The sequence below is a fragment of the Apium graveolens genome, chromosome 5, assembly GCF_009905375.1.
Source record: "Apium graveolens cultivar Ventura chromosome 5, ASM990537v1, whole genome shotgun sequence".
Lineage (NCBI taxonomy): Eukaryota > Viridiplantae > Streptophyta > Magnoliopsida > Apiales > Apiaceae > Apium > Apium graveolens.
In genome coordinates, this window is record NC_133651.1 from 80,652,995 (window position 1) to 80,659,080 (window position 6,086).

Here is a 6,086-nt window from a genome sequence, read left to right on the forward strand (position 1 = left end):
AACACAACCTTAATCGATTGAGCTGTTGCATGCAAAATTTTATTCACAAAACCCCAAATTTTGTAATCGAATGAAAACCCCAAATATATATAATCAAAAACCCCCAAATTCTCTGCTCAACTCATTGCAGTTTAATATAGTTGTTAGTTTATGTAGTTATGTTATGTTTTTGTAGCTCAATGTTATGTTTGTGTTAGATGTTTTTGCTTATCATTGCTCAATATACATCTCTGCTCTGTTTTTGGAGTTGTAGGTTTGACCATATCATTGCTCTGTTATGTTAGTATAGCTGCAGTTTTTGTAGTTGTGTCATTTTGACCATGTCTCCAATAAAAGGATTCATCTTATTTGACCATATCATTTTTGTAGTTGTGTCATTTTGTAGTTGTGTCGTTTTGACATATCATTGTTCCATTTCTCTTTTTCTGTTCAAGTCAAAAGATGGATAGATCATGGTTAAAAGCTGATAAAAGAACAAAAGAGTTTAAGAAATGAGTGGACGATTTACTGATGTTTGTATTTGAGAACGGGTATAACGAAGACAAAATAAGTTGTCCCTGCTTAAAGTGCGCACAAAGTAAATCTTGGAAAGCTCAGATTATTAAAAATCATCTTTTCCAATATGGCATTGATGAAACTTATACACGCTAGATATGGCACGGGGAGCCAAATCCGGTAGAAAGTCCTTCACAGGAGGAAAGTGACTCCTCTGGATTTGTTAACCAAGCGTACACAGGAATGGATGAAGCTGACGAAGATGATGATGATTTCTCTTCAGATTTTTCAGATTTCATCAATCACGTAGAAGCTGAGCATGAACCTCTTTATCCGGGTTGTGAGAATTACAGTAAGATGAAAGCTTTGGTTAAGTTATTCAACTTGAAGGTGAAGTATGGTATGTCTGATTCATGTTTTCTGATGTTCTTTTATTGATTGGGTCTTTGCTTCCGGATGGCAACAATATCCCTTCTTCTTTCAATAAAGCAAAGAAAACCTTATGTGTATTAGGAATGGGGTATGAGAAGATACACGCATGCCCGAATAATTTTCTCTTATATCGTGGGAAGATAGATGAAGATGAGAAAACTTGTCGTATATGTAAGGCCTCTAGATGGAAATTAAATAAGAAAGGAGAAGAAGATGAAGGAGTCCCTGCAAAGGTTTTATGGTATTTTCTGTTGATACCAAGAATAAGAAATTTGTTCAACACACCTCAGATTGCAAAGGACATGACCTGGCACGAGACGGAGCGAGAACAAGATGGTAAACTGAGGCATCCGGCTGACTTGCAAACATGGAAAGATGTCGATCAAGAGTGGCCTGATTTTGCATCAGAGAGTAGGAACCTTCGGTTGGCTTTATCCTCCGATGGTTTCAATCCTTTTCATGGCAACCGTACTGAATATTCAAGTTGGCCTGTTTTGCTATCGGTTTACAACCTTCCACCTTGGCTCTGTATGAAAAGAAAGTACATTATGCTTTGCTTGTTAATATCAGGACCGACTGAGCCTGGAAATGATATCGACGTGTTCTTGCAACCACTTATAGAAGATCTGCAAGAGTTGTGGCACGGGAAATAAGTGTATGGCGCATATAAACAAGAGACTTTCTTACTAAGGGGGATATTATTATGGACGATAAGTGATTATCCGGCCTTGGGGAACTTGTCAGGAAATGTAATTAAAGGGTATAATGCTTGTACTGTTTGTGTTGACAACACAAAGGCTACTAGGCTTGTTCATTATCAGAAGACGGTGATTATGAGGCATAGGAGGTGGTTGCCCCGTCATCATCCGTATAGAAAGCAAAAATCAGCTTTTGATAACACTGTTGAGAAGGGTGTTGCTCCAATTCCGTTAACTGGTGAGCAAGTTCTTGGAAGAGTACATCATCTAAGGGACCATATCTTCGGTAAGACACAACGCCAACCTCGATGGAAGAAAGGTGAACCTCGACCAGTTTGGAAGAAGGTATCTATATTCTTCCAACTTGAGTATTGGAAGTTTTTGCCAGTGAGGCATGTTCTCGATGTGATGCACATCGAGAAAAATATATGTGAATCTTTGCTCAGAACTCTGCTAAATATTCCTGGAAAGACAAAAGATAGGGATTTTGTCCGTCTTGATATGGCTGACATGGGAATAAGAACGGAGTCGAGGCCAAAAACTCCCGGAAAGAAAGAAAAGGTACCTTTGGCTTCATGGAACTTATCTAATGCAGAATAGAAGGTAGTTTGCTCATCCTTTCTTCAGATGAAGTTACCGGATAGATTTTGTTCAAATATCAAGAATCTTGTTAATATGGAAAAACTTCGGCTTGTTGGAATGAAATCTCATGATTGCCACACAATATTGCATCATTTGCTTGCAATTTTGATTCGGTCAGTATTACAAAAGCATGTCAGGTGCACAATAATAAGGTTTTGCCTATTTTTCAAAGCAATTTGCAGTAAAGTCATCGATGTAGATAAATTGGAAAATATGCAATCTCAGTTGGTGGAAACATTATGCCAGCTAGAAAAACACTTTCCCCCTTCGTTTTTCGATGTGATGATCCATCTCTCAATTCATCTTGTGAGAGAGGTTAAGCTTTGCGGGCCAATCTGTCTTCGTTGGATGTATCCTTTCAAGAGATATATGAAGGAATTTAAGGGATATGTACGCAACCCTGCTCATCCCGAAGGCTGTATTGCAGAGGCATATGTTGCCGAGGAGGTCGTTGAATGTTTGGTCAATTTTGAAGAAGCTACCATAGGTTTGCCAAAAAAGGGTAAGGATGAGCAAAATGGAATAACCAGACCTCTATCCGGTGTGACAATCATAAAGCCGAGCAACGAGGACTTGCAGCTTGCACACATATATTTTCTGCAAAATAGCAATGACATCAGACCATATTTTGAGTAAGTTACTAACGTGTGTGTGTATTTGATAAGTGGCATTTTATACCACTTAGAACGTCTTAAAATGGCTTAAATTGGTGTCTTGAAATCAAGTATTTTGTGTATTTGATGCGTTTTTCTAGTGTTTATGCATTTCAGGATATTAGTTGCATTTCGGGGGAGGAATCATCAAGAATAAGCCTTGGCATATGTTCACCATTGCGAGAGGAAAGAAACGGGCAGATTACGGCGAAGACACAGAGCAAAATCAGATTTTTTCCAGTAGAGGTCTGAGCGCCCGCTCAGCATTGCTGAGCGGCCGCGCAGCAAGCTGAACGCCCGCTCAGCTATGCTGAGCGGCCGCGCAGGGTCGGGAAAAAAGATAATTTATTTCAGGACTTCTACTTCTGTTTGGTTTCCACTTCTATGTAATCTGAGTTTTATGGGACTATTATATAAGTAGATTTGAGACATTTTCACAAGAGTGGATTGAAGAAAATTGTGTTTTTACGCAAGGAGCGAAGGAGATAAGGAAGAAGACCAATTTAGCACACCGCAACGAAAAGGAAGCATATCTTCTTGTGATTCTTGTTTCGTTGTAACGTTGGATGCTAGTTTTCTTGCTTTGAACTTATTTACTCTTGTGACGTACTCTGTTTTAATATAATTAGTTTAGTTATTATTTTCTTGTGTTTGTTTATCATGATTTCATATGAACCCATGATGACGATAAGTGCTATTATGGGCTAATCATGATAATGGGGTTGCAACAGATTTATTATGGAATTCTTTAGTTAATTGTTTAATACTTTAGATTGTGATGATTGTATGATATCTAGTATTGGTTGTGCGTATTCGTCTTATGTGCGTCGCGAACATATAAGATAGGGTGTTAATCTCTTGTAAAGCGATGGTGGATCTTGAGATTTAGAACTTGCCATGCTAGCATAGGTTCATGTACGTTGTGCATGATTAGTGGGTAACTCTAACAGTTTTATTTGCCCTATGTAATCAAAAGGAATAACTTGTGCTTAAATCGTTGTGTTGTCAATTTCTGTAGACATATAGGAACTCAACATAATTGATGACTATTCAACTTCTATCTTAATTGTGGATGCTTGGTAGAATGGTATTAGTACAATGAAAGTTGGCTTTTATCAGTTTTGTATTATTCGATTAATATCATCACTGTCACATGCTAAAGGTAATAACAATGGCTATAGAAGGAAGTAATAATGAAGTTGTGATCTCATGAGTGTTTTATTATTGATAAATTGAAGTGTTAGTTAAGTGATTAATTAAGTAGTTAATTGTAGTTAAATATTTAATCAACAATTTTAAGTGTTAGTGTCTTAACATTGAGAAGTAATCATACATTGGTGAGTGAGTTTAATTAGACAATAATTTAGTCTGAGTCTCTGTGGGAACGAAATAGAAAGTATTCTATATTACTTGCGAACGCGTATACTTGCGTGAATATTTGTGCGTGATTTCGCCCTAACAAGTTTTTGGCGCCGCTGCCGGGGACTCGGCATATTTGGTTAGTTTATGTACTTACCATCATTGGTCATTAGGACTCAGTGATTAGGACATAGTAGTTACTTATTTTTTCCGGTTGTGTTTCAGGTACTTTAGCAAGCGTTTATGCAAACTCGTTCTCGTGCTCGCAAGAGGACTTTAGATACAGCTGAGGAGACAGACGAAGTTCTTGATATTCCGGAGAAGTTAGATTTTGAGGATTCGGATTTAGGAACTGAGCAGAAAGAACCAGTAAACATGGGAGATCGTATTGTTCAAGCTGATCCAGCTCTTATGGATTTTTCTCGGCCTAAAATTGATGACATTCAGTCAAGCATCGTTCATCCGGCTATTCAAGCTAACACCTTTGAAATCAAGCCGAGCACTATTCAGATGGTGCAGAATTCTGTTTCTTTTGGAGGAGCAGCAACTGAAGACCCCAACATGCACATAAGGAATTTTGTCGAGATCTGCAGCACTTTTAAGTATAATGGCGTGACTGATGAGGCTATCAAGTTGAGGCTTTTCCCATTCTCACTGAGGGACAAGGCTAAAGATTGGTTACATTCTGAACCAGCTGGGTCCATCACTACATGGCAAGATCTTGCACAAAAGTTTCTGGTGAAGTTTTATCCGATGGCAAAGACTGCTGCTATGAGGAGTGCTCTTACTCAGTTTGCGCAGCAACCTACAGAATCTATGTGCGAGGCTTGGGAACGCTACAAGGAAATGTTGAGAAAATGTCCACATCATGGAATGCCGGATTGGATGGTGATCACTGGTTTCTATAATGGTTTGGGGGCCCAATCTCGGCCCATGCTCGATGCAGCAGCTGGAGGCGCCTTATGGGCTAAAAGCTATACTGAGGCGTATAATCTTATAGAGACGATGGCTGCAAATGAGCATCAAAACCCAACTCAGTGAAGCTGAACAGAAACCAAATATTTAAAAAATTTAAAAAATGAAGCTGAACAGAAACCAAATATTTAAAAAATTAATCGATTTCATATGTGCAGTTCCATTTTTTAGTTCAAATCGAATGGAAAAATTGAAACCGAACTGATCATTTAAATTAATGAAAAAATATATATAATTTAGATATAATTTATATTAGTTATAATATTAAATAAATGAAGTATGATATTGTATATACATTGGGCCAATGCTAATTCATTTGGGACTAAATTTACAATATGGTTTATAATTTTTAGTATGTTTCTCTTTAACCAGGAAAAGGCAGAAATATGCATCTTCTGCTTGAGATGCAGATGGCTATTTTGCTAATAGATGCTAATTATTCCACTTATAAGCTTAACATGTGTAGGATTTAAAAGTAAACATCTGTGCAGAGGATCATTTGGGTACTAGGTACTGTTGTGATTACTAGCTTACAGCCCTTGCTATGCACGGGTGTTAGTTAATATTTATATATTTTTAATTTTATTTCATATAATTTTATTAAAATTTTATATAAATAATTAAATACTAAATAATGATTATATAATTATAGTTTCAAGTTACGTTCAAATAGTACAAAATGAGATCTTATTAATAAATAATAATGTAGATGTTTGTTATTAGTCAGTGAGATTCGAATCTAAAAATTTATATATATCTTTATAAATAATATAAATATTTATTGTTAATATAATTCGAATCTGAGAACTTATATGTATTTTTATAAATAATA

General features: G+C 36.7%; 1 non-coding gene across 1 annotated transcript; it reads right to left on the reverse strand.

Annotated features, from left to right (window-relative positions):
* Window positions 1–5,047: 5,047 nt before the first annotated feature.
* On the reverse strand, window positions 5,048–5,154 carry LOC141662539 (small nucleolar RNA R71). The gene has a single exon (XR_012550650.1). It is a non-coding gene; the product is annotated as a small nucleolar RNA R71 (small nucleolar RNA).
* Window positions 5,155–6,086: the final 932 nt, after the last annotated feature.